The sequence below is a fragment of the Carettochelys insculpta genome, chromosome 1 (assembly GCF_033958435.1).
Source record: "Carettochelys insculpta isolate YL-2023 chromosome 1, ASM3395843v1, whole genome shotgun sequence".
In the NCBI taxonomy this organism is placed as follows: domain Eukaryota; kingdom Metazoa; phylum Chordata; order Testudines; family Carettochelyidae; genus Carettochelys; species Carettochelys insculpta.
The window spans coordinates 77,722,841-77,750,054 of record NC_134137.1 but is presented as its reverse complement, the minus strand read 5'-3'; positions in this window follow the sequence as shown (position 1 = coordinate 77,750,054).

The window sequence follows — 27,214 nt, the reverse complement described above, 5'->3', positions numbered from 1 at the left end:
CAGATGAAGATGGAAACCTTTCTGGAGATCTGCAGCTGGCTCACGTCCATGTTCCAATTCCAGGACACCTGGAAGAGGCTGGCCCTGTCCATTGAGAAGCACATGGCCATCACGAAATGGAAACAGTCCACCCCAAACAGCTGCCGGTCCATCGGGCAGCAGTTTGAGGTGGACATGTCCACCATCAGGGCCATTGTACTAGAGGCAAAAACTGCCCTGGGCCTCACCCTGGCCCGGAGGGAGGGAGGGGGTTGGTAGGCATCGGGGACCCCAACCCCAAGGGCCATAGGGGTAGGGGGCAGACCAGAGGATGGGTAGGCATAGTCCAGGGGGACCAAAACATGCCTGTTGTTGGAGGGGTGTCCCAGCAGGGAGGCCTGTAGCCAGGGATGGGGTCAGAAAGGGTTCAGGGGCATCCACTCTCATTCCCCAGCAGATCATGAGACCCATCAACCGTGTGCTGGTGCAGTGGCTGTTGTGCATGGGGGACCTGGGTGCAATCATCGAGAGCTTTGCGGAGCTTGAGTTTCACTGGCCATCAGGGTGATTGATGAGATGCACATCCCCATCAGGGCCCCAGAACACCGTGGCGGCCACTAGATGAACCACAAAGGGAGCCACTTCACCATGCTCCAGGCGGTGGTGGACACGCAGGGGAGGTTCATGGACCCTTACGTGGGCTGGCCAGGCAGGGCACATAATGCATGCATCCTGTGGAACTCCATTCTGTTCCACAGCATAGAGGCTGGAACATTCATGCACTGCGGGAGTGTGCATTGGGGAGGTCTCTGTGTCCCTCTGCTTCATGGGTGACCCAGCCTTCCCCCTGCAGTCCTGGTTGATACACCCATACACAGACAACCTCAAACCCTCCCAGGAGCTGTTCAATGCACAGCTCACATGGATCTGATACCCAGTCGAGTGCTCATTTGGCTCTCTGAAGGTGCAGTTCAGCTGGACCCTCATGAACCTCAATCTGCGGGGTGGAGAATGTCCCGCAGGCCATGACTGCCTGCTGTGACCTCCACAACCTCATCAAGGCATGTGAGGGGACCCCCCTGGGCTGGATGGTGGAACTGGCCCCAAGGTACCAGCAGCCCTCATGGGGTCTGCATCTGGGAGTTGCTCCGGGAGGCGTTTGCCTAAGGTTAGTACTAACCCCACCACCTTCCCCCACAGGTCTTCCCTCCTATCCATCCACCACACCCTGGCACAGCACACCCCACCCCCTACCTTCTCCCATAATAATCAGGGACACAGGGGGTGAAAAAGGTAAATCTGTATATAATACAAAACTTAGAAACATAGGAAGCATTTGAAAATATTTGTTAGGAACCAATAAACAGATGTATAAACCATTAGCTGCATAACTATGTACATATGCTCAGGGAACAGGGGCATGTGAACTTGGATGGGGCTTGGGCCAAGGATGGTGGGGGGCCCTACACAAGGGACAAGGTGTAGGGCCTTGAGCCTTGGCACCACAGGAGCCCCTCCTGTCCTGTACACATGGTCCCCTGTGGGGTGCTGATGGGGCCAGGAACACCAGGAGTCAACAGCAGTCAGCTGCAGGCCCAGCCTTGGCAGGGGAGGTGGATGGGGAAAGTCATGGCTTGGGGGACCCTCCATGAGTCCTGCTGTGGCCACAAGCCAGGGCCTCAGTGTCATGAGATGGGAGGCAGGAACAGCAGGCAGGGCAAGGGGAACAGGGGGTGGGGGCCTCAGGGTGAGCAGCAGGGGGCCAGCAAGAGCTGTGGTGGGGGCCTTGTGGGGAGCCACAGGGGCTACTTCTACACGTGCCCCAAACTTCGAAATGGCCATTTGCATGGCCATTTCGAAGTTTGGGGCACGTGTAGACACAGCCAAAGAGGGCAGGAGCAGGGAGAGCAGCAGCAGTGGCAGGGGTGGCTGGGGTCTGGATGGCCAGAGCCCCACACATGGTGCAGAGCATCCCCACCACCTCCCCCCATGTGTCCCACAGCCAATTTAGTTCAGCCTCATTGAGGGCCACCTCTCTGCCACAGTGTTCTGGTGGTGAAGAGCAGCAGTGCAGGCCATGGCCTTGTCCTCACAGCCCTGGTGTTGAGCCTTTCAGACCCAAGGCCACTGTGCCATGGGAGCTGGGGCTGTTCTGGGCCTGGATGTCAGGTTACTGGGTCCTCTGGCCTGGATGGGGCTGGAAGGCCCAGGGCTCCTCATCTGGCTCTCCCACCACTCTGATGGTGCTGCTGTAAGACAGGGGATGGGAGGGGAGAGGGGGTGTCAGTGCTACATCTGGACCCTGAGTGCCAAGACCCTGCCCCCTAGGTGTCTACCCCCACCCCAGACCTACAGGACAGCCATGTCCCAGGAGATGACACCATGAAGGCTCACACTCACTCGCCACTCTGACCCAGGGGCATGATGCCAGCATATAGTGCTGTCTGTGGTGGCCTCCCAAAGAATGGGCTGGTGGGCCCTGAAGGGCTCATCTGTGGGGGGGTCCCTGCCCAGGGAGAAGTGGGCTGGACACAGCTGTGACACCTTAAGTGCCCCCAGTGCACTCTTGGGGCTCTCCATGGAGAGTTAGGGTGCATGACTTTGCCCACAGGCATGGCCATGACCCCAGGCCCCAGTCTGGAATGTGCCATCTGGGGCTGTGCCATCACACTGGGGCCTAGGTGTCTGCCCCCCCCCAGGGACGTGCCATGGCATTCACTCACCTGAGGTGGCCTCAAACAGGTTGGATGATGCCTGACTGGAGAAGGCTTGGTTGCTGGTAGCAGAGGGCAGCTCTATCACCAGGGAGTTGTCAGAGGGCTCCCCACCAGATGGGACATCCACAGTGTCAGGGCCCTCCTCCTTCTCCACTGTGGCAGGTGGGAGCTCAGGTGTGTCTGTCTCAGTGGTGACCCAGAGCAGTGACACATTGCCCACTGCCAAGAGGTTCCGTAGCTCCAGAAGGCACAACTGTCCGGGGAATGGCCAAACCTGAAGGTGCTGTCCCGGGCCCACATGTACCCCTGCCGCAGCTCCTTTACTTTACATCGGAACTGCTTGGAGTCTGGGACGGGTGGCCTCAGGCAGCTAGACATTGGTGAGCAGCGCAAATGCAGGGGCATTGTGGTGGTGACCACTGGTGTCCCAGAGGATCTTCTCATTTTGCCAGAGCCCCAGGTGGTCCTGGAGCTCTGGCTCTGTCCAGGAGGGGGCCTTCTATTTGGGAGCACAGTCAGGGTCTTGGCTGTCTTCATTTGGGTTCTTGGGGCTATCCTGAGAGGCATGGGGTGCTGGCCTGCTGGCCATCTCTCAGAGTCTGGGCTTGGTGTCTGCCACAGGGCTTCACTGGAGTGTGGCTGCACATGCTGCCTGCTTCCACACTCTCAGTTTCCTGCCATGGTGCGTCTGGGTCATTGCAGCTTTAAGGGCTGCAGGACCCAGAGACCGCAGAGCCCCACTGGGGCTGCCTGGAGCATCTCTGCTTTCTGGCAGGCCACTACCATGGTGGACCGCTTCTTCCAGAAGAAGAGGAGGTCTGACAGAGTCTACATATGCTTTCTTCTGGAAGAATCTTCTGGAAGAAGGAGTTCTTCCTGGTTTCCCAGTGGAGTACGGACTCTGGAAGATGCAGTGCCTTCTTCCGGATCCTTCTGGAAGAGCGTCTTGCATGTGTAGCAAATCTTCCATGCCTGCTCCAAAAGAAGATCCAGGAGATTGTGCTTGTGGAGATGTAGCTCAGCAGAATGTGGGACCTGCTAGAAGAATTTGATGCATTGATTCACTATCATTTAAGAATCTCCTGTTGAGACAGCTTGTTCTGCACTTTCTCAAAATGCAGGGGTCTCTTTGTGCTGTAAGTTAGCTTTAGTAAAGGTCAGTAAGTAAAATCTCTGAACCTTCTTCAGAGATCCACCTGTAATGTCTGATTTTAGGCACATAGGTTTCTCTTCCAAAAATTTATTGAAGTAACTTGTGAATTAATGTTTTCAATTACGTACATAGATCCTTGTTCTGTGTCTGGGAAGAAGACAAACTTCTGTATAAATGCAGAATCAAAGCATATATGCAACATTATTGTGAATGGACTCTGAATTATTTATGTTTTGAGCTAGTACACTAGTTTTACACCACTGCAAAACTGGAGTAAGAAAGAAGTGAATAAGACCTAAAAGGGAGCAAAGCAAGTTCCAAAATACATCACTTAGTAGACACTAAATAAGCTTAAAGGTGGATGGATTCTGGAAAGAGGGGAGTTTGGTCTGCAAAAGTCTTTTTCCTTATCCCACTCAAGATATACAGCTGAAGATACTCCAGTAAGAGACCGGGAGTAAATCCGTTCATCAACAATGTAAAGCAAGTGCAATAAACATCACTAGTAGCCAGTTCAAAATATGCCAATACTATTATGAACACACTCCAAATAGTACACATCTCAATTAAGAGGAGTAGAAGATGGTACAATGAACCTCCCTTCTCCTTGAGGTCAGTGTGTGTATGAATCTGCTGAGATGCCTGATCCACACACTATACAAATCTGTATGGCTCAGGTGCAATTGAAAGCCCCAGAAAAGAACAAGTATCCCCGTGATTTGCTGGTACATGGTTTCAGATGGGAAGTATATGCAGGACTGAAGCTTCTCAGATTAAACTGCCTTATCCCCACTCTCACAGTGCACTGGCTCAAATAAAATGACATGTGATGCCATAACAATTTAGTCTATTTAAATTATCCAGCTTAATAAACCTTTTTAAATCTACAGCTGCAAGGACCATGAAAAACATGACAATCACCTATAATATAGTGTATAGACCGCAGAAATGTATTGTAAACATGGTATAAACAGGGGTCCAACAAAATCACAATTCAATTCACATCCAGACAAATAGGCAACACAGGTCTTGTGACAAGAAAAAATAGTTAACAGCAACGGCAATTGTGTCTTGCAGCATGTGTGCTGTTACCTAGGGCTTTGAATCTTGCTTTTTCAAAAAAAGAGAAGCCAAAAATATAGACAGAGCATAGGACCTGGAAACAAAAGAATAACCATCAATCAGACTAAGCAAAGCACAAAATGATTTATTAGGTGATGAGCTTTCTTGGGAGAGACCCATTTCATCTGTACCACAAAAGTTTGTCACCAAATAAATCATTTTGTTAGTCTTTAAAGTGCTACATTTCTGCTGCTTTTTGTTGGGCACAAACTAAAATGGCTACCTCTCTGTCACCATCAATCAGACTGCTGTTCTCGGACCCTTTTGCCTGCTATTAGGCTAACTCTAGATTAGAGCAATATGTCAGACTATTTTGTCGGAATAAATTTTCTGACAAAATTTCTGTCGACAGAGTGTGTTCAGACCAACAGAGCAGATTGCTGTTTCGATCCGACCTGTCAACAGAGAATGGCCAGATTGCCCGGCTGCTCTCTTGACAAAACAGCCACCTGGAACCACAGCAGACAGTGCCACAGATTAGCAATTCCTTCTGGGATCCCCAGAGAGACCTGCACCAGACACCTGTTCCCTGGCCTTGCTGACAATGCCTACGTCCAGGAGGGACAGCACAACTGTTCGAGCAGTGCTTTAACTCTGGGATACACAGCTCTTTCTAGTGAGCCATGGTGACAAAGCAGCCCCTGGGCCTGCACTAGCCCCACGCAGAGGTGCTTCAGCCCCTGCTGCACATCCTGACATCCGTCCTCCTCTTTCTCACAGACCGTCAGCCCAACACCAACTTCAAGGACCTTGCTGTTGCTGCAGGATGGTCATACCTACACCCACTCCCTCAGGTGCACAAGCGGATGTAGAGGCACCACGCCAGTTCTGTCTAGTCGGACTGACTAGACATGGGGCAGTGGGTTGATGAGCAGTGACTCCAGAACTTCTACATACATAAGGCCACCTTCCTGGAGCTCTGTGCCTGGCTTGCCCCCACCCTCCGGAAACAGGACACTCAGCTGCAGTCCCACCATACCCATGCAGAAGCAGGTTGCAGTCACCCTGTGATAGTGCACCACCTCTGACAGATAATACTGCAAGTTTGACATAGGGCAATCCACCGCTGGGGTCCTCCTCACAGACATAAGGCACTGTAAGGTTGCAGTCCCTGCATGGGGGGGAGAATGCCCCACCCAAGGGGGACCCTCAGGAAGCAAGGTCAAGGGTGTGGGGGGGTTGTGGGGGGGAAGCTCCATCCCCGGGAAACTGTGCCATCCCACCCTCAAATAGCCTTGCTGCCAGGGAGGTGGCCTCACAGGGAGAGCTCAGAGAGCTTGGGAGGGAGAAGGGAGGGTGACAGGGACCCAGTACTCTCTCCATCAGTTTCTGACGTGTGTGTTCAGTCACCTATCTCTGCAGGTCTTCATGGCCATCAACACCATCCTGCTGTGGAGGGTCATCCGTATGGGAGATGTGGATGCAGTTGTGTCCAGATTCACTGCCCTGTGATTTTTGAACTGCACCGGGACTATTGATGGGACCCACATCCTGATCTGTGCTCTGGAGCATAGCACGGGGAAGTATATCTCCTGGAAGGGATAATTCTTAATGGCTCTGCAGGTTCTGGTGCACCTCTGTGTCCAGTTCCAAGACATTTATGTTGGGTGGTCTGGCCGGGCACATGACACTCATGTGTTCTGCAACTCTGGCCCATGCTGGAGGATGGTGGTGAACAAGTTTGTCCCCCACCATAATCTGGTTTTTGGGGACATTCAGATGCCAGTATAACTTGTGTGGGACCTCCTCATGCCATGGCTCATGAAGATTTACATTGGCCAGCTGGACCCCAACCACGAACTCTTCAGTACGCACCTCAACCAGACCAGGATGCTGGCTGAGTGCTCCTTCAGCTACCTCAAGGCAAGTATTAGGAGACAGTTCACCAACCTGGATGTGGGGGATCACAACATACCCCAAGTAGTGGAAGTGTGTTTTGCCCCACACAACATAATAGAGGTGAAGAGGGAGGCCTTCCTCCAAGGGTGGGGACAGTTGCTGGCCACAAGTATGAGCATAGCTATGATTTGTCAGACCAGTCGGGATAGGATGTGAATCTAGGAGGTCCTGATGGAGAGCTTTTCCCAAGGCCCACAATAAACCTCCCCAGAATGCCCCCAGATGGGGACTTGGGCCCACAGTCTTACCTTGTCCCCACTACAACCCCTTCTCTTTGCCGTCTCACCTCCTTGAGCCCTTCCCAATAAAGAGGAATGCAGGTGGGGTCCAGGACATCCTGGGGGATGACCGGTGGGGCTGGCATGGGTGGGTGGCAGGGGCAGTGGCAGTGGGTGAGAGGCGGCAGCTGTGGGTGGCTGGGCCAACATGTCCCACTTTGACATCAATGACAGTGTCAAAGTGGGACATGAGTTGGTCCCCGGCCCGTGACTGCCACTCCACATCATCCCGCAGCTGCTGCTTCACGATCTCGATCATCATCCAGGGCAGCACAGGGATCCCAGTGAAGGTCCTCCTGGATGCAGACAGCTCCTCCAGCTGTGGGCTCGTCCTGGTACTGGAGGTGGGTTTGTCTTGCCTTGGTACTGGGGTAGGTCTGGCTTGTCCTGGTGGTAATGTAGGGCAGGCTCGCTCCAGTACTGGGGTAGGTTGCTGGTTCACCCTGTTGGGGCATTGTTGCTGGCCCAGTCCTCACATGATGTAGGTTTAGCTGTAAGGAAGACAAGGAGGAGAAATGGTGAGCTATTCATGCAATGCAGCCCCTAGGACCCTGCACCCCAGTGTGAGCAGTGAACAATAACCCCCAGCCCAGGGGACAGAGAATGTATCAGGAGCCATGTGCGGCCTGCACAATGGGCTCCAGCTCCGGCAGGAATTGGGGCTCAGAGGCTTCCCCCTCTTACTGATGGTGCTCTGGCTACAATGGAGTGGGAGGGGGCTTGAGTACTGTGCCCATATTGCAGCATGGCAGGGACGTGTCCTTCCCAGGCTTTGAGGTGTAACTCTGCTCTACAGATTCTGTCAACAAAAAAGGCTGTGCGGATGTTCTCGGGGTCCTCCTCTTGACAGACAGTGCATCCACAACCATGGGCAGCCCTGTGTGCTGTGCTTCTGGCTGCTCTGTGAACAGAGTGGATCAAAAGACGGATCTTCTTTTATTTCTAGACATGGTCCGTCAACAGAAGTTTTGTCAGAACATCTCTTCCAACAGTTACTTCTGCAGACAGATCACAGAAGTGTAACTGTAGCCCTAGAGTCTACAGTTATATTTGGACAGAACATATTCATAGGGGAAGCATGGTCACTTTCACACCCCACACTCACCTGTGTCTTAATATATCTTTTAAATTTGAGAACATTTCTCAGAATTCCATATGCTTTCTGAGATCATATGAAGAAGAATTGCACCGTAGTCACATTTATGCTCACGACCACCAGGGCTATGTCTACACTATAAGCATCTGTTGACAGGAGTTACTGTCGACAAGGTAATCCCAACAGAACCTCTGTTAACAGATTGCATCTACACACAACTTCCTCCGTCGACAGACAACTGCCAGGCTGCGCTGTCCTCTGGTGCCAGAAGTGGAATGGCAGCTCTGCAAAGAGGGCTGCCCTGCAACCAGAAGCCCTCTCTGTCGACAGAAGTGTCTAGACATCAATTTTTTCACAAGTACTCTGTCCAGATATTGATATGCCTCAAATTTTTGGGGGATGATGCTGTCAAGAAATGCAGAGTTCTGTCAGACCTTTGTCAACAGAACGTTTCAAGTGCGTAGATGCTCCCTGAGTTATGTCGACAGAAGGCACCTTCTGTCAACAAAACTCTGTGGTGTAGACCCAGCCCAGGAGTTTGCTCATATAAAACTCCTAATAACAACTAAATCAGCAGTTTGTATTCCACCCAGCCACCAAAAGGCAACGGGTGAAGATTAAGAAGCATAACTCCAATGAACGCCCATTGCAAATGCTACATTTGCTGGTAACAAACCCAGCAGTGAACTTGAGTCTTGATTTCTCTGTGGGCAATAACTCTAGTTCTTTCCTCTCTTTCCCACATGTAACTCCTTAGACTCTCCACCTCCCCAGCACCTGGTGCAAATTAAAACTTATCTTTTAGACTTAACCACATCAGCCCCAGTCTTTTGAAGTACAATTTTTTTTCACCCCAGCTGAAGAGCACCCTAGAGGACTACAACAACTATTTTTGTACAACCGCTACTTATAGTAGAGATGTCTGACAACTTCTAGAGCACACACAAATATGGCACTAGATAAAACAAACAAACAAACCCACAAAATATATTACTGATTTCCACTTAGTTAAAGACCACATTAGACTTTAATGTTATTTTTACCCTGCATTGTCCTCTCTGGAAAACACAGAATTAGCTATCTGGTCATTTTAAAAGCTCCTTTATTGGGAGTGCACATTTCCTTTATTAGCAAGAATTATTTACCATCTTTTAGCAAAGACTCTGGGTTTCTTTGATGATAAAACATTGAGTGAGAAACAGCAGGGCCAACAACCACTGTGGGCCTTGGCACAAGGTGGGAGAGGGCCCAGTTTGGCATTCTCTGAGAGGAAGGGCACAGGTGAAGGGGAGGGGCCAAGGGCAGTCATCCATTAGCCGACCCTGCATGGAGCAGCAGAGCAGTGGACCATAACACTTCAAAAGGACCTGGAGCTCAGGCCACTGCCAGTACTTCAGCGGGGGCCAGAGCTCGAGGCCCCTTTGAAACACCAGGCTTGTGAGCAACTGTCTCCTTTGCCTCCTCTCCTCCCGCAGTGGTGTGCCTGATGAGAAAGAAAGCATAAAAATGGGATTTGATGTGACTTGCTTGAAAAATCAGCAGCTCTTGTACTGCATTACAATTTAAAATTGAGACAATGGGGGTGGGAGGGGTGGGGCAGGGGAGGGTTATAGAAGGGACTGTGCAGCCAGCATACAAGATATGGTAAGGAAGATGATTGAGACAGCTATCCTGAAATAAAAGAGTCTAAAAGTACAATATAAGTGGACAGAAAGGAAAACTTATGCAGACTTACGAATTCCCTCACAGGAAACTTTATATTCATGCTAGACAAGATGCAAAGTATGATTTTTTTAACTCTCAGTAAAACAGAATCTCACAACATTCTCACAACATTTTTGTAGAGCTAGTCAGCAGATGACAACTCTGTTTCAAGGTTTCTAAGACTGTGAAATTTATTTTTTGTTTCATTTTGGGACAAAAACAAAACCTTTTGAAAATTTTTGCTACACAAAGGCATGTCAAAAGGTACATTTTCAAATGGAAACATCTCAGGTTTTTTATTAGGGTCTTACTTGTTCTTTCAACAAAAGAGTCCAGAAAGACTTGGAGAAAAAAATCTCTTCCTGTTGAAAAAATACATTGAGTCCAACATATGTCCTTAAAAATTCTGGGTTTCTCAAACAGTGCAACTGAATAAAAATCCATGTAAGACTAGCCTATGCTACAAAGTTAAGATGACGTGAGGTGTTATGTAAACATTTACCCCAAAATGTAACACCTGCCAATGTAACTCAGATACAAAACTGTTGTAAATTCCTCTATAGAGAACATGTCCCTGGCCATGGGGTGTGAGGTTTGTGTGTGCCTTCCACTACCCTTTACCAGATAGCCTCGAGATGTCAAGCAGTTTTAAATTAAAAATAGGATTTATATGGACTTAACAGTCTTCCCCACTAATCTAGGTAAGAATAAATTTAAACTGTAAAATAATTTACTTCATAAAATACTGTTTAAGTAACCATATAACCCAGGTAAATGCAAGGTATAGGGAGTGACCGTTAGGGTTGCCCGTTGCCTATGCATATTCATAAGCTAATTGCCTATTCATGAGCATCGGTTTGAATTCAGATGCACGGATTGGACCATTTATGATGCTCATGAATATGTAAACGGAACGTGCATCCTGGTTGCCGGGGCAACGCAGGTGCGGACCTGACACCTGCGAGTGTTCAACCAGGTCCGCCCCAGCTCTATAAATTCTGGAGCGCAGCCCGGCTTTGCCAGTCCGTCGGGGAGCAGCGGAGAAGAGGACAACGGACCCAGAAGAGCAAAAAGGACTGAGTTTAGAGCTGGACTCAGCCTTGGCCGAAGATTCGACGAGAAGAGCTGAAGCAGACCCACGTGTCAATCTACGCACCCCAGCCACCGTGGGACGCAGAAGCCTTTTCGAAGAGCTCCGGCTGAGAAGCCTTTTTGAAGAGCTCCAGTGAACAAGAACTGAGCTGAACTCACTAAAGGCCTCAGATTTTACCTGAGGCAGGCTCGCCAGGCAGACCGCGCCGGCAGGTGCCCTGCCTGGGGAGCCCGGCGGCCTCTGCTGGCCGGCGGCGGAGCTGCTGCTGCTTTTAGCCAGGGGTTTTTGTTAACCAAGCTGGCCTTTTCCCCTGGCCTCCTCTTCTTTTCCCTATCTATCCTATCTGCCTGCCGCGGCTGCCAGTAAAAAGCGCGCCGTGAGGGCTTCACTTCCTAGGTTCCTGTGGAGACCCTCGGGCCCGGCGCCCGGACTGACAGATCAGGAGGAGGATAGGTATTTAATAACTGCTCTCCACAAACATTAGGGATATTAGCTTAAATCACTAGAGTTAGGGTTTATATATTGTTAGCATTAATAATACTGATCCCTTATTGATATTACAAGGGTTTAAATCGTCTTAAATTGTGGAACCCTGTTCCCAGGGTTCTCATTTGTAAAGCACAGGAGGCGGTCTACTGACCTAGCCGCTTTACCTTTTGCATACATAATAGAAGACTAGATAAGAATTTTAATTCATAGGGACCCAGAACTGATTGCTCCCTCCGCTGGGTAGAGCTCACCCAAGCGGGGGTTGAAGCATAAGGGGATAACCCGGTAAAGGGAGAACCCCAATTAGAATTTTACACATAATCTTAAACTAAAAGAGTAATTTAAAGGGACACCCCATTAAGGGGGTACCCACATTAAATAAATCCCTGTAGGGTTACATAAGACCTCAGGCGTTGCCAATAAGCCCTGAGGCGGCCGTAGGAGGCAGGTATCCTATTAACATTCATTAAGTGTATACATATAAGAAGTCCTAGGGTAGTAGCCATAGCCACTTTTAGAGGCCCCGTCTGCCTGGCCAGCAGGGGTAACCTCACCTAGGCAATTTTAAATTCCAGCTGTTCCCTTGGGTCGCTGGGGGACCTAGGGTAGAGCATCACCGGCCATTTTCCTAAAAGGCGAAAAGTGCTCTGAAGGGGGCGGGTGCCCCGAGTAAGAGGAATATAATATTGTATAGTTCCTCCCGAGGCAGGGCAGTAAAGGGGCTCCCTTATTAGGGGGTCCGACATAGGCAGCTCTCGGGAGGCGTCGTATTATAGTCCCTTTAAGCCCAAAACTACCCATAATTAAGCGTTTGGGACGCTGAGGCGAAGGGAAGCCAGCGCAGTCTTAATTTATTGCGCTGGGGTCTTTTCGGGTAAAAATATCCCATAAATCTGGAAGCCCGTTACCAGACTAAATAACCTGGCATATTATATGTATACATAGACATTCTGGAAGCCCGTTACCAGATTAAACAACCTGGCATAATTAAATATATAGAAACGTATTAATATATAACATAAAGAGAAACATAAAGATATACACATATTCAAATAGATACATAAGGAAATATATAGCAGAGTTGTTGTTATCAGTTCTGGTTTATTTCTTTTCCCTTATAGCACACGCACGGAAGAGCACCAAGTTGTGCGTCCCAGTGGAGCCAACAGTAAGTCTAAGAAGGGTATAGTTTAAACGTTGTAACTACACAAATACAACAAAGGGGCTATTAGTCAACTAGTTCCAAATCCTGTGCTGAGACTCAGGGAACAGGGAAGGATATAGTTGTAGCTTCTAGAGATATTAAATAGATACATAGTAAAATAAAGTGTGGTAACATAGTAAATAAATAGGAAAGAGAAAACACTACATTGTAAAAACCTAGCTCTTGTTAGAATAAAAAGAAACTTAGTTGTGGACAGTTGACCCCTTGTCTGTCATCTTTTCTGGGGAACAAACGGGCTCTGTCACACACCCTGTAAACCCCTGTGGATCAGACACCGTTGACATCGATCCAGGTAGCGGGGTAAAACCTGGGCTGGTGCTTGGTGGCTGGTGGAAAATCTTAGGCAGCCTTATTGGGCCCTTGGTTGTCTCTGTATTGGCCACTGCAGCTTGACCTGTGCTAGCCGTTTAAAGATCGTTATGGCGTCACGGACAGCACGTGTGACGTCAGGAGCCGTTTGTTTGTGTCCCTGGGGAGATGGACAGATTCAGGGCAGGGAACTGGCCCACATTTTGTTTCACTCCCAAGAGCCGGGAGATAGTAAAATAGAGTACCATTTAGATTTTGAAGGTGTAGAGAACATTAGGAGCCTCACTGAGGCCCTTACTATTCAGGGTTTAGCGTGTCTCATCAATACCCATAAGAACCTTACGTTTTACCCCATTGATAAACAGCCACAAAAAGTGGAATACAGGAAAAAACCTGAGAGAGGGACCCCTGAGGAGACCCTAAGAGACATAAAACAAATTCTACAAAAAAGTGGAATTGATACCACTCTGTTTATTAAATCTCAACTATTGAAACCAGGGGTAAGGGGCCTGGAAGTCTTAGATCAGGCCAAAGCCAAATTAGAACAGCTCGGAAAGAAGAAGCTGTTTGGAGGAGTGACCTACAGCCAGAAAGCTGTAGTAGGGACTCTCCTTCAGCTTTGGGTAGAGACACTTAATAATCTAACTAGGATTGAAGCCACTTTAGATAAAACATTATGCAAATCTGTGATGGAGGTTATCCAATTTCCATTTTATGGAGAAAACAGACAGGACGACATGGATCAGGATCAGGCAGAGGCTCTCCCAGTAATGATTACCAAAACCATTGTAGATGCTAAAGGTAAAACTACGCAGACAATGGTGCAGAAGGATCGCACAGTAGCAGAACTAAAGAGCCTCCTGGAAGATACACGTAGGAAAAACCAGGAGCCATTAATGGTCTGGATTGGCCGTCTTATCTTAGAACATGGTCAGGAGTGGGTAGACCAGAAAGAGGCCCACTATATAGCCAGAACATCCAGCTGGAGAGGTGGAGAAGGGTCCATCGACCAGCTGGATAACGTTCGATTTCCTATTTTACTTCCTGCTCTGGCTATAGCCTTAATTACCAAAACCTGGCAGGCCTATTCACTTCCTCCAGGCTCTATTACATCCACAAGAGATTTAATAAGAGCCATAGCCGGGGTCTCCACTATCTCCTGGGTCCCCGTGGAAGGAGGGATGGTAAAGCTGTCTGCAGAGGAGGCAGACGACCAACAATGGTATGTCCATGTACGAGATTTTACAAAGTTACCGATAGCTAACCAGGCCATTGAGGCAGGGGCATCTGCTTTGCCCTATAAGTCCCCAACGGTAAAACTGTGTTTAAGAGCTTTAGAAGGGCGGACTCTAGGGGCCCTTTATGACCTAGAGGGAGAGCTTCCAGCTACCTTTAGGAAAGGAGACGAGTATGATGGGTATAACGTAGATAGAACAGATAAAAGATTAAATAGAAAAGTTTCTTTTAATAAGACTAACCAGGTGTATACTATAGAGCAGAGAAATGGTCCTCCCAAAGCTAATCTTGGGAGACAGTCACCAAAAATGCGCCCGAGACTCCCTCAGCAGGAGAGAGGAAGATTCCCTCAGCAGGAGAAAGGGAAAAAGCAAGAGGGAGAGCCATTGTCCGTAGTGGCCAAATACCGTGAGGCGCTACGGGGTTTTTTGCAAACTAAGGGCTTTAATGAGAATCAGTTAAGTGGTAAAAATGATAATCAACTGGAAAGGTTGGCCCTGGATAATGGCTGGCGTCCAGAGTGGTGGTTTTACACCTGGACGCCACGTTTTTATCCAAAAAACCAGTGAGTGCCCTCGGGTGCCGTTATTCCCGGGGGCAAGTAGAAATGGTACAACGGCCTAAGAGGTTGAGATATGCCCCCTCTGTACAAATTCAACAAAATGAATTACAACCGGTGACTGACACTAGACCGTACGTTTCTCTAATAGACAAAAACAATAAGAGCCATCAGTTCCTAATAGATACAGGAGCACAGATAAATGTCATTTCTCCTGATGTCCCACATCAAAACACTCACATAAAGCTGTGGGTACAGGGAGTTAATGAATTGAAGGAGGCTCCTGTAGTAAAAACATCTTTTAAAACCCCCGAAGGGAGATACAAGACCTACAAAGCCATACTAGGAGTTAGGAATTTAATAGGCATAGACACCATTAGAGACTTGAAATTGCAGCCAGTTTTAGCAGTACTTCCAGTAGAGCCTGTCTCTACTCGGGCTAATATTCATGAGCCAGAAATAACAAACCCCCAGGTCTGGAAGTATAGCGCAATCCCTACTAAGACCAAGGAGGGAGTTGCAGCTATTATAAAGCTTTTACAAGATCTCCAGACTGAGGGTAAATTAATAAGAATACACCAATCTAAATATATTAGTAGTGCTTGGGGAATCCCTAAGCCTGGGACTGAGCCACAGCAGGCCAAGTTTAGGATGGTCATAGACTATCGGAAAGCAAATGACCATATTGCTGCAGTGCCTTATATTGTTAAATGGGATAGGCCAGCTATCGAAGAGGTACTGAGCAATAAAGATTTCCTGTGGGGTTGTACATTAGATTTGAAAGATATGTTTTATCAAGTCCCCATGTATGATCCTTATGGGGTACTTAACTTCCACTTTGCTGGCCAAATGTACCAGTGGGAGGTTCTCCCCCAGGGATATAAGAATTCTCCTGCTGTGGCCACTCAACAGTTAGCCAAAACACTAGAAAAAATCAAAATCCCTCTGGGCTGTGAACTCCTCTACTACGTGGACGATGTCGCCGTAGTGGGGAAGGATCAATTCACAGTCCAGAAGCTGCTGCAACAAGTTGTTGTACAGCTTAAGAAAGATAATTGGAGGGTGAATGAGGAGAAGTCCCAGATGACGCCCATGAAGGAGTTTACTTTCTTAGGGATTTCCATTACTGAGATTAATTGGTGTACTAAGCCCGAGGTAGAAGTCTTAGAGAAGTGGTTGGCTCACCCACCTGAGACCAAAAAACAAGTCCAGGAAGTATTAGGGTATTTAAATTATCATCGATATTTAATACCCATTAAATTGGCTGCAGGTCTAAGCCTATTACAAAACAAGCTGAAAAAAGGAGATAAGATCAAATGGACACCGGGTCAGAGAGTGGCCTATTCTATGCTACTCGAGGCTCTAAAAGATCCTCAACCGCTGGCCCGCATAGACTCAGCAGACCCAATAGCGATATCAATTGATCTCGCTAATGATCAATTGGTAATCGAAGTTACCCAAAAAGATCAACCTGTTGGCCGAGTTATTAAGAAACTACAGCCTACCCAAATTAACTATGGGATATATGGCAAAATGCTGCTCGCCTTGAGAGAGGCAAAGATATGGAATGGATACCATGGTACTGTAAAAGCCCCAATGGTAAGATCTCTTCAGTGGTTAAGAACAGAGTACCCACTGGAGTTTGGAGGAGAACAGGCCACATGGAGTCAGCTGCTTTACGAAGCGCAAACTCTGTGGTCTTCCTGGTTGCTAATCAATACCCCAAATCCTGCAGAAAGCAGACCCAAGGCCCTGGTGATCCGAACTGAAGACCAGGAACCTTGGTTGTTCTGTGATGGATCCACAAAACATTTTCCTAAAGCAGGAATTTTCTGTGCTAGATGTCGTTACTTAAAAATAGTAACAGAAAAGCCAAATACATCTGCACAGGAAGCTGAAGTCAAAGGGGTATTGTATGCAGTCCAGCATGCAAATGACAAACACAAGCTGGAGGCTCCGGTCATTGGTATCGACTCGGAGTATGTGATCAGGGTTCTCTCCAGGGAAGCCAAGCCAACGGCTTACCCTGAACATTGGGACACAATTTATCAAAAGCTAGAATTAAAACCTAGACCATGGTTTCTCGTACATTGCCCTTCGCACAGAAAAGATTCTAATGAATTCCACACGTTTTTAGATCAGCACCTCCAACAGTACTGCAGGCAGACTTTGGAGGTTAAGCAAAACAGACTGTTAGGAAACTCAGGTGATTCCCTAAACCTGGCCAGGTGGTTCCATCATAAATGGGGTCACTGGGGTCCTAAAGTTTGTAACAAAATGTGGAAAAAAGATAAGGGCAGTCCATATGTGTCCTTCAAGACCTGGCAGCAGGTCAGCCAGGGCTGTTTGCTATGCAATACGCACAAGCGTATGAACCGGCCTAGGTCTGAGGTGCATACTCTAGATCCGGCCTATTTTGCCCCGGGTACAACCTGGCAAGTTGACATTATGGGACCCCTACCAGGAGCTAAGCTGTTTCCGAAGGCTCTGGTAGTGGTGGACCTTGGGTCCCGCCAAGTCTGGGCGGCTCCCACCAAAAAGACTACTGCCAGGGATGTTATCCGTTTGCTGTCCAAGTGTGTGGCAAACTGGTCTGTGCCAGTTGAAATCCAATCGGATAATGGACTACCTTTTAATTCAAAGGAGGTTGACCAGCAGATGCGCATATGGAACACCCGCTGGCACTTCCATCTCCCCTATCACCCACAAAGCAATGGGGTGGTAGAGAGGAAAATAGGGGTCTTGAAAACGCAACTCAAGATCCTCAACCCCAACATTGATTTTAAAGGGTGGCATGCCTACTTGGACGAGGCTTTGATAAACATCAATAGGGCAGTTTCTAGATGGCCGGAGATAGAGCCCAAGGCTAGAACACCTTGGAAGCCGATGTACCATCAGGGTCAAAGAGTCTGGGTTACTCTGCCGGGAGAAGGAAAAAGTGAACCTTTTCCCAGTATTATTCAGGAAATCGGCGAGTACCCGAATACGTACCATCTGAGTCCAAACAACATGTTAGTCCATCACAATTGGTTAACACAAAGGGCTTGAAGCTTGTGTAATAACCAAACCTTTTCTCTTGTTTTGCAGATCATGCTGCTTCTAATCCTAGCTATGTTAGTTGTAGGCAATATTGGTGTTTTACAAGATTGGGAACGAAATACATTTATTAGGATGGCAAATTTAGTAGCTACCGCCTTAAATGAAACGGATTGCTGGATTTGCAGCGCGTTTCCTGCAACCAGCAGGGTCGGTATCCCGATGCTCCCAATCCCACTAACAACAAGAAACATGACCAAATGTTTAGGACAAAAGAACGCCACATGGGGGGCTATGACGATTAGCAGGTCCGATTATCTGCTAGTAGAGAAGCGAAAGGGACGTTGGTGTTTTGTTTGTAATGGGTCTGACTTGTATGATTGGAAACAACCCGTTACACAGTATAGCCTGAGTTATGATGTTAATAGACAAAGACATGTGTGGATAAAAAGAGCACATAAAGGCATTGCTGTGGGTAGGAGTGAATGCGATACATACATTATGGAGCATGGCATGTCTTTCCCACAACCTTGGGGGAACATGTGGTTCCCAAATGTAAAATCTTATTGGTCTGAGAGCGATAAATCAGGCGAAAACTGTGTACACGTGAATGGCTCACAGTTATACAATTGCACACCTTCAGGAGGTGCTCCGTGGCCCTTTTCAGGGTATTATGAGGGAGCTGCGCAATCTTTAAAATCTAATCCCCAGCAGGGAAGCGGCGGTTGTAATAAAGCCCTTTATGCTCTTGTTGGTCACTATTGGGTGTGTGGCGACAAGGCGTATAAGGTGCTCCCTGCTTTCTGGGATGGCTCCTGTTATCTGGCTTATCTATTACCTTCCTTACATTTACGTAAAACACTGCCGAGGGGAGGAGTAGGTAATGCCGTGCCATATGCCCTGGGTCATTTGGGCATCAATTTCGGTGTCAAACATCACGTAAGTCGTTCCGATTATTTAAGACCACAGGTACCTGGTGTCAGCGATTATGATGAGGGGGAGCTGGTGTTAGGACAGCGTCTAACGACCAGACGTAAGCTCCCTCCCATAAGACTGGCACCTAGAAATGGTGCAGGTGCTGGGCTAGTTCGCCAAAGGAGCCCAGTTGCAGGCTTTCCACACCTGGAGACCAATGAGTTCCCATCTAGTCATGAAGTTCAGAGACCCAAAAGAGATCTTGAACAAGCATTACAAGACCTCAGAAATCGTAGACCTCTGACAATGCAAGAAACAATAGGTTGGGCGCTTATCCCACCTGTTGGAGTGGCCAGAGTCGGTGGAGCTGTCATCCGACTCCAGTCAGTACTAAAGGTTGTGGCAAACAAAACTGGCCAGTCCCTGAAAGATCTAGCTACTGAGCAGCACGAGCTCAGGCAAGCTGTTGTCCAGAATAGAATAGCTCTGGACATGATACTGGCAGATAAAGGTGGTGTCTGCGCTATTTTTGGCAAACAATGTTGTGTCTATATTCCAGACAACAAAAACAAAATTTTTAACCGCGCAGAACACATAATGCAAGTGGCGTATGTCCCTCCAGCACCACCTGTGTGGGACCTCTGGTCATGGGTGACGGGAAAGTTGGGATACCTAGGTACCCAGATAATGAAAGGTGTAGCCTTGTTTTTCCTACTCGTGGTATTGGCATTGGTTATTTATGTCATTGTTAAGGTAGTGCTTGCCTGTATCTTGTACTGTAAACCTAAGGAAAAAGTCGTCGTCAAAGAGGTCGTAGTCCATCGACCTCTAAAGAGATGGTATTAATTAAATAAATAACTATAACATAGGATTAATGGGGAAAATTGTTGACTAATTGGCATCAGTTGTTTAGACTGTTCAAGTCTTGATTCTCTTGGCAGGTGATTGAGTGCAGGGTGAGCTGGGCTACCTCTGTCCGTGCCACGGGGGCATTCTATTCGTAGTTGTCCGCGTGAGCATATACGGTTATGTAGCGCAGCTGTGCCTGTCCTCTCTAACACCATACATCTTGTCTGGGCGCAGGCTGGACTGTAGGGACCAAGGATGGGAGTCATCCGTGGTCTTCCACTGCATCCGGGCTCTTTAGGGAGGCAGGATGAGTGACACTGTGTGTTAAGTGCCACTGTACCTGGTTCCCCGTAATAGGAGCGCAGAATGAGTGAGTTGACTATTGGGTGTCATCGTACCTGGGCCTCATGAGTCGTACCTGCGTAGGATGTGAGTTGGCATACATCCCATGGCCATGGCCACGGGGGCATGTTGTAAATTCCTCTATAGAGAACATGTCCCTGGCCATGGGGTGTGAGGTTTGTGTGTGCCTTCCACTACCCTTTACCAGATAGCCTCGAGATGTCAAGCAGTTTTAAATTAAAAATAGGATTTATATGGACTTAACAGTCTTCCCCACTAATCTAGGTAAGAATAAATTTAAACTGTAAAATAATTTACTTCATAAAATACTGTTTAAGTAACCATATAACCCAGGTAAATGCAAGGTATAGGGAGTGACCGTTAGGGTTGCCCGTTGCCTATGCATATTCATAAGCTAATTGCCTATTCATGAGCATCGGTTTGAATTCAGATGCACGGATTGGACCATTTATGATGCTCATGAATATGTAAACGGAACGTGCATCCTGGTTGCCGGGGCAACGCAGGTGCGGACCTGACACCTGCGAGTGTTCAACCAGGTCCGCCCCAGCTCTATAAATTCTGGAGCGCAGCCCGGCTTTGCCAGTCCGTCGGGGAGCAGCGGAGAAGAGGACAACGGACCCAGAAGAGCAAAAAGGACTGAGTTTAGAGCTGGACTCAGCCTTGGCCGAAGATTCGACGAGAAGAGCTGAAGCAGACCCACGTGTCAATCTACGCACCCCAGCCACCGTGGGACGCAGAAGCCTTTTCGAAGAGCTCCGGCTGAGAAGCCTTTTTGAAGAGCTCCAGTGAACAAGAACTGAGCTGAACTCACTAAAGGCCTCAGATTTTACCTGAGGCAGGCTCGCCAGGCAGACCGCGCCGGCAGGTGCCCTGCCTGGGGAGCCCGGCGGCCTCTGCTGGCCGGCGGCGGAGCTGCTGCTGCTTTTAGCCAGGGGTTTTTGTTAACCAAGCTGGCCTTTTCCCCTGGCCTCCTCTTCTTTTCCCTATCTATCCTATCTGCCTGCCGCGGCTGCCAGTAAAAAGCGCGCCGTGAGGGCTTCACTTCCTAGGTTCCTGTGGAGACCCTCGGGCCCGGCGCCCGGACTGACAGATCAGGAGGAGGATAGGTATTTAATAACTGCTCTCCACAAACATTAGGGATATTAGCTTAAATCACTAGAGTTAGGGTTTATATATTGTTAGCATTAATAATACTGATCCCTTATTGATATTACAAGGGTTTAAATCGTCTTAAATTGTGGAACCCTGTTCCCAGGGTTCTCATTTGTAAAGCACAGGAGGCGGTCTACTGACCTAGCCGCTTTACCTTTTGCATACATAATAGAAGACTAGATAAGAATTTTAATTCATAGGGACCCAGAACTGATTGCTCCCTCCGCTGGGTAGAGCTCACCCAAGCGGGGGTTGAAGCATAAGGGGATAACCCGGTAAAGGGAGAACCCCAATTAGAATTTTACACATAATCTTAAACTAAAAGAGTAATTTAAAGGGACACCCCATTAAGGGGGTACCCATATTAAATAAATCCCTGTAGGGTTACATAAGACCTCAGGCGTTGCCAATAAGCCCTGAGGCGGCCGTAGGAGGCAGGTATCCTATTAACATTCATTAAGTGTATACATATAAGAAGTCCTAGGGTAGTAGCCATAGCCACTTTTAGAGGCCCCGTCTGCCTGGCCAGCAGGGGTAACCTCACCTAGGCAATTTTAAATTCCAGCTGTTCCCTTGGGTCGCTGGGGGACCTAGGGTAGAGCATCACCGGCCATTTTCCTAAAAGGCGAAAAGTGCTCTGAAGGGGGCGGGTGCCCCGAGTAAGAGGAATATAATATTGTATAGTTCCTCCCGAGGCAGGGCAGTAAAGGGGCTCCCTTATTAGGGGGTCCGACATAGGCAGCTCTCGGGAGGCGTCGTATTATAGTCCCTTTAAGCCCAAAACTACCCATAATTAAGCGTTTGGGACGCTGAGGCGAAGGGAAGCCAGCGCAGTCTTAATTTATTGCGCTGGGGTCTTTTCGGGTAAAAATATCCCATAAATCTGGAAGCCCGTTACCAGACTAAATAACCTGGCATATTATATGTATACATAGACATTCTGGAAGCCCGTTACCAGATTAAACAACCTGGCATAATTAAATATATAGAAACGTATTAATATATAACATAAAGAGAAACATAAAGATATACACATATTCAAATAGATACATAAGGAAATATATAGCAGAGTTGTTGTTATCAGTTCTGGTTTATTTCTTTTCCCTTATAGCACACGCACGGAAGAGCACCAAGTTGTGCGTCCCAGTGGAGCCAACAGTAAGTCTAAGAAGGGTATAGTTTAAACGTTGTAACTACACAAATACAACAAAGGGGCTATTAGTCAACTAGTTCCAAATCCTGTGCTGAGACTCAGGGAACAGGGAAGGATATAGTTGTAGCTTCTAGAGATATTAAATAGATACATAGTAAAATAAAGTGTGGTAACATAGTAAATAAATAGGAAAGAGAAAACACTACATTGTAAAAACCTAGCTCTTGTTAGAATAAAAAGAAACTTAGTTGTGGACAGTTGACCCCTTGTCTGTCATCTTTTCTGGGGAACAAACGGGCTCTGTCACACACCCTGTAAACCCCTGTGGATCAGACACCGTTGACATCGATCCAGGTAGCGGGGTAAAACCTGGGCTGGTGCTTGGTGGCTGGTGGAAAATCTTAGGCAGCCTTATTGGGCCCTTGGTTGTCTCTGTATTGGCCACTGCAGCTTGACCTGTGCTAGCCGTTTAAAGATCGTTAAAAACCTTCCTAATAAATGAACATGCAAAAGTGATTCAATTACAGCAGTCCTTTATAATTTCACCTTGAACAGAATACTGCATCACTTTTCATTATCAGCATAGGTTACTCAAGTGCATCAGGTTAGTCTTCTGCTTTCTGTAGTGACCTCTCATGAAAGATCAAATTAGGTTTAAGGTCTTGAACATTACTTTCAAAGTGCTAAATGGCATAGGCCCAACATACCTAAAAGATTGCTCAAAGTCAGGGGATAAAGAATATGGTCCATAACATCTGCTCCTCAGGAACAATGCCGCCTTTGATAATAAGGGGGAAGTTCATCTGAGCAAAAAAGAGAGGTTTCTTAGGGGATGCCTGAGACTACGGTCTGCACTCTTTAGGAACTAAGGAGCACCTCAAACCTCACCAACAACAAGATTCATATCTTCAATCTTGCCTTGCTAAATATATAACAGTATGTACATGAAAATAAGTAAATAATCAAAACCTTCCAGAAGAAAATTAAGCATGACATACACGAGAGAGAGAGAGAAGCCATATCATGCTAGTGTTAGCCGTGTCAGTTGCATTATTAGAATGTATGCAAATACTAGCATGATAAAACTGATGTAAGAACCTATGTGGAAAAAGAATAGAATAAGAAGTCCTTAAACCTATAGCATTCTGATCCTTTTTTTTTATAAAACAGGGTGATTGCAGGGACTGTCCCTGCAATCACCCTGGCTACGTCTACACGTGCACCCAACTTCGAAATAGCTTATTTCGATGTTGAGACATCGAAATAGGCTATTTCGATGAATAACGTCTACACGTCCTCCAGGGCTGGCAACGTCGATGTTCAACTTCGACGTTGCTCAGCCCAACATCGAAATAGGCACAGCGAGGGAACGTCTACACGCCAAAGTAGCACACATCGAAATAAGGGAGCCAGGCACAGCTGCAGACAGGGTCACGGGGTGGACTCAACAGCAAGCCGCTCCCTTAAAGGGCCCCTCCCAGACACACTTTCATTAAACAGTGCAAGATACACAGAGCCAACAACTAGTTGCAGACCCTGTATATGCAGCACGGACCCCCAGCTGCAGCAGCAGCAGCCAGAAGCCCTGGGCTAAGGGCTGCTGCCCATGGTGACCACAGAGCCCCGCAAGGGCTGGAGAGAGAGTATCTCTCAACCCCCCAGCTGATGGCCGCCATGGAGGACCCCGCTATTTCGATGTTGCGGGACGCGGATCGTCTACACGTCCCTACTTCGATGTTGAACGTCGAAGTAGGGCGCTATTCCCATCCCCTCATGGGGTTAGCGACTTCGACGTCTCGCCGCCTAACGTCGAAGTTAACTTCGAAATAGCGCCCGACGCGTGTAGACGCGACGGGCGCTATTTCGAAGTTGGTGCCGCTACTTCGAAGTAGCGTGCACGTGTAGACGCAGCCCCTGTGTTATAAACAAATCATGATCAGAATTCTATAGATTTAAGGATTTATAGATTTAAGGAGATATATATATATATCCTTTTGTAGTATGTGCTCCTATCATTTGTAGTATGTGCTCCTATCCCTCCTATATCTGTGTCTACACTGCTATAGATTTAAGGATATATATATCCTTTTGTAGTATGTGCTCCTATCCCTTGTTATGTATCTACATATGTTTACCATCACTTATACTGCTTGTATATAGTGTGGGATATTGTTGCAGTTGTAGTATTGCTTAATTTCTATAAGTTGTGTTTGATGCACTAACCATTCAGCTGTTTTTTAATGTCACAGACCTTGGTTTTATTTAACTGTATTATGCTCAAGGTTGTAGTTCGTTGCATCAAATTTTGGCCATATCAGATACTAGATATTTACAGAGATCATCTGTGATGAAGGGATTACTGATGATTCAGTTTTTAATTCCAGGTGCTTAGTCATCATCCTTATTACATTCACGGCTGGTAGCATAAAAGACATCTCTGCATAGATATTATGCTATACACTCTGGCTATGTCTACACTAGTCCCAAAACTTCAAAAGGGGCACGATAATGAACCTAACTGAAATACGCTAATGAAATGCTGCCATGAATATGCAGTGCCTCCTTAACATAAAGTCTACCCCAGCACTTCAAAAGTGCTGCTTTCGATTGTGCGTGGCTCATCTACATGGGGTCCTTTTTGACATCCTTTTATCCCTTATTTCAGTTTAATTCATTAGTGTTTAGACTTACACATGCAAACAGAGTTTGGATATGCTCACAAGAACCAGTTTCCTTTCTAAACCTGTCCTTGCTATATTCCTGGGCTTACGTGCACCTGTGTAATCTTTGCCACTTTATCCACATCATCAGATAATATACTAGAAAGTACTAAATTTATTTTACTATGAAGTTTGACAGGTCTAATAACAGTGGAACAATACAATAAACTATATTTATTAGATTCTTTAGAGATAAAGACAACTTATTACAAATATTTTTACAATTTGGTCCCAAACCTAATTTGGGTCTCTAGGCATTACTTTAATGGTAAAAATGGAATAAATATTTAATTCTTAATTTACTATAAATTTGTGAGTATTTAAATATATTTTTCACATTTGATCATTCCCAGTTTTATCAGGTGTTCCTCAAATAATCCATTGAAAAAACTACACAACATACTTGAGAACACACCTGCAAACACTCTTATTCAAAGTTTCTGGATAAGTTGAGCCCAAATTCATTGTAGATATGGAACAAGAATAATCTTAGATTTTATTCACATTTTTGAGCACTACAACTAACACATATTCTAATAGAGGATTTCAATGTGGTAAAAGTGTAACAAAGCAGTTAGTTCTGCAAATTAGATAAATGTTGTGGAAAGTGCATCTCCTACCACCCTGTGGCAGTTCAGAATCATTGCATATTAGCACACCTCATTAAACTTATTCAGCTTAATTGCTACTTCCCTAATGAATTTATGCATCAAGTGGCATTAAAAATTTCCACTCCAAATTATGATTGAAAAGTAACATAAACATAAAATGCCAGGGGGTCAGCCATGTTATTATACTTACTTTTAATAAACCTAGTGGTACTCATTGAAGATAAAGGATCAAAGACTGATCTATAATTATTCTGTATTCTTTTGCTGGCTATGTCATATAAGGGTATATAATCAATAAAGTGCTACCTTTCCCCCAGAAAGAAATTAACTGAGCAGACCGATTATCTTGTGGAAATTTACAACACTGACACTTAGCAGCTGAGTCATTCCTCCAGTATGAATCAACATGTGTAATGGCCAGTCCTTCAAATTTAAGACTGAGGGATTTAATTTGTATCTGTTTTATTTGAATGAATGAATGAATGATATTTCATATAGTAAATACTGTTAAATAAGTGGAGGCAGGAGATAGAAGTTGTAGTTCCTTTTTTTACTTGTATAATCATGTCCTTTTATTAAACTGATCAGTGATCAAATTATAAAAAGAGTGATTTGCTTATTTTTAGGACATATATTTGGTTTTCACATAGTTTAATTCATGTGTATTATCAATCTTTCATTGAGGTTAATAATACTACAATACCTTAATTTCAATGTGTAATTAGCACAAATTACATTTCTCCACTGTTTTGATGAGAATATTTTGGCTAATTCAGAACTATGATAATCAGCTCTGCTGACATGGTAATATACTCTCTCTTTCCACACCAATCATTCACTGTCAAAAAATGCTTGGAAAGGGATAGCAAATCAATCAAGAAACTGCTCTAGAGAAAATACTTTGTTTCTAGAAATGAAATATAGACTGCACTTGAGACCAGCTCTAGACAGAAATTAAATCAGCACTAGTGAGCCTGAAGGTAGATTACCTGTATGTTATCTCAACAAAGTGTTAGTTTTGAGCTAAAAAAATGTTACAGCCTCTCTGTTCTAACCAGCTATGCATGTATTCAGAGGGCTAAATCTTTCATAATATGTTTAGTTATGTATGCTTAAAAGATATAAGATGAAATGTGAATCTGCAAAACAGATGATTATAAGACAGTTCAAAAAAGAAAAGATATTTAACTAAACCGTGAATATATAGTTTCAGATAATTGCACACAAATCTAGTAATCAACATGATACTAACAATGAGATTTTAACTGCAGAAATAAGAACCATTTCCATCTATCTTGAACATATTGCATAATAATAATGATACTATGTTTTTGCTCATAGTACAATCACTTCATAGGCGGTGTATAGAGTGATGAACTAATCTACAGACTATAAAGATTTTTTTGAACCATCAATTTTTTTGTCTGCAAAATTACATTGAATTCATGAACAAGAAGGAGTCTTGTGACACCTTATAGACTAACAGAAATTTTGGAGCATAAGCTTTCACGGGCAAAGACCCACTTCATCAGATGCATGAATTGGGGGGTGGT